Genomic DNA, 2,962 nt, shown 5'->3' on the forward strand with positions numbered 1-2,962 from the left:
GGAAGGCCCAATACTATTATGGGCTACTGGACTCTTTTAGAATATTTTGCTGAGTTAACACACCTATAATATTCAAATGACGGAACTTAACAAAAAAGGGGATACAGATGAATGTCCATTTTGTATCTGTGTATTCAAAATGGTTAGGATAATATATAGTTACATTCTCTTAATGAATAGAGGGATTTGTTCTAATAGTGTTTGTAAATAGGATGTCATGTCTACATCTTGTGTAGCAAATAACCACTAGGAACAGAGTATGCAATGTGTTAAGTATTGAAACTGTCATACCAATTTGGTTTTAAACTGTCTCATTGCTATATGTCTCTCAATAAATTATGGAAGAAAAATAAAATAAAATTATAGAGATAAAAAAAACAAACAGTAAAGGAAAGAGTCAGGATGTTTCAGATGGAAGTGAGGGCTCTGCTGGAAAATGGACCAGAAATAATGTGTGCTACTTTCAAGTAAGTAACTTGTCTTCATTTGCTCCATGACCTAAGACTTTGTATGAGGCTGAAATTGAAAGTAGTAGAATAAATAATCCAGTGGGGGAAATTTCAAAGTGTCTCACTGTTCAGGCTGTGGCATATATACTGCTGGCTGCTTTCAACCAGATTTACAGTGATAATCAGGAACAAGGCTTGGATGTGAAACTTTTCAGACTGGCTTGAGAGAACATGCATGCAAATCTGGGGCAAGGAGAACATGGCTGTGGGAAAGATTAGCATTAAAGAAAGCCGATTACAGTCTAGAAAGATAATATGGCATGTACGCACTATGCATTACATACCATTGCCAGTAGAGTCTGGGCTCTACCCTAAAATCACACATACCAAGCAGGACAAATCAACTATACACAATGTTAGTGGAGGTCAGGCCAAAGTTTTCACCAAAGGAGTTGGCAATACGCTTTTGTCTTCTAGAGTATTTTAGATTTTTGGAACAAAAGCTGTTTGATAACAACCACCTTGGCAAAATTGTTTCAAAACTCAAATGAGAAGTCGGTGTAGAAATGAAGCAGAAAATGCTGGGTGTGATGGTGTACACCTGTAATTCCAGCACTCGGGAGGCTGAGGGGGGAGATTCACTATGAGTTCAAGGCCAGCCGGTGCTACAAAGTGAGTTCAAAGTCAGCCTGAACTGCAAATCAAAATCCCATCCCATCAATTAAAATTAAAATTGTATAAATATTAAAATTTTCATCCTATTGCTAGAGTTTTTCTTTTAAATGTCATAGATCCTTTTTTAAATGCCAGTTTCCAAAATCCTTGGCAGCTCTTTGCACCTTCCAGATTGTAATCTGAGTGGGACATGGGGCTTCGGCTGCTTTGTTTGAATTTGGGCTTTTCCAAATTGGCCTCAGCATCACAATGACCTGCATATCATATTCAATTACAGTTTTTCATTACCTATTTTACTTGTTGAAATCATCTTATGTAAATCAACCTCAGAGTGATTCAGTAAATAAATATATTTGGAACAGTAAAAAAAAAAATCCTGTCTCAACAAACAAACAAACAAACAAAAAAAAAAAAAAAGGAAAAAAATTACAGAGGCCTTGTTTTTCCTGACTACAAGTTAAAGAACTTTTGCCTTTTTTTTTTTTTTTTTTTGCGGAACCGGGGATTGAACTCAGATCCTTGTGTTTGCCAGTCAACCATTTATCCCACTGAGCCATCTCCCCAGCCCAAAGAACTTTTTCTTTTTCCAACATTGTGGCAGTGTGAGCAATTTATAAAGGCCACTCTGATAACCTTCTGGAAGCCACGTCTCCACCGCTGGAAAGAATGACTTACTTAAAGGACACATTTCAGGGTAGGCGGCAGCATCTGAACTATCAAGCACAGTCCCCTTACTTCGTCATCCTGACTTCTGCTCCACTTCAGAAGCTAAGGCAGGCCGAGCTCTGGGGCACTGGAGAACTCACAATGGCAATCAGCCTTTTATCATTCTCTATGGCTCCCAACCCCAAAACACTCCCCTTCCTATACACCATTCCCATGAACTGAGGATTTAGGCTCCTGGCTCACAGACTTCATCTTATCTCCTTTTTTATACATAAGAAATTTTAATATTTGTGTGAGCAGCACAACTAAGAACCAACCTTATTAGAAGCCACCACTCCTCTGAAACTGTAAGTTCTAGTATTTAGTTATAACTACAGTTCCTTTTTTATATTCAAATTTCTTTGGAGTCTTGTCCCTTTAAACTGACTCTTTTGGTGTTATTAATTGCCGCCTATCTAGCCTGGATCCAACAAACAGTCTCTTGTTTGTATTGTTAATGTTCCTGACCTTTTGTTCTGTTTTATGCACCCTAAAAATTCCTAGGGTCCACCTTTCTGTGCTGAGACCAGGCCTCTGGTAACCCTGGAGACAGCCCCACTGAGCGCTACTCCCAGAGTACCACCTTCACTGTCATCTTTAAAAAAATTTTTTTAAATGTATTTAGTATATGGTCTATAGGCTCTCACTACACACATTGGATTCGTAGTGATCCTTCTGTTTTCAGCCTCCCAATTTCAGCCTCCTATAATCCTGCTGGGATTATAGGCAGGTGCTACCATGCCCAGTCTCAACTGCTGTCTCAGTGTGCCCCCCCGGGGTAGGGCTGGTATGACACGCCAGGGATGAACACTGCCCCCTGCATGCCTAAACAGGCACTTTAATCTGCTGAGCGCTGGCCAGCCCTTTAATGTCATCTTTAAGCCCTAGCCAATGGGCTGATTTTGAAAGGTTTGTTGGATTCCTCACTCATTCCTTACAATGGCTTTTCAAAATCTTAAAGTTCCCTGCTCTCCTAGCTCAGAAGATGTCTTGTTTCAGAGACAAGAGGAACCTGCTGTTTTCAGTGTTCCAGGCCTTTGTTCCTCCCTTTAATGTTTCCCCTGAGAAATTTTACGGTTCTTATTTCGTCTAACTTTTGATCTCTCCATCTTTCTGAATCTTTCTTTTTCTCT

This window comes from Octodon degus, unplaced genomic scaffold (genome assembly GCF_000260255.1).
Source record: "Octodon degus isolate 3935 unplaced genomic scaffold, OctDeg1.0 scaffold00017, whole genome shotgun sequence".
NCBI lineage: Eukaryota > Metazoa > Chordata > Mammalia > Rodentia > Octodontidae > Octodon > Octodon degus.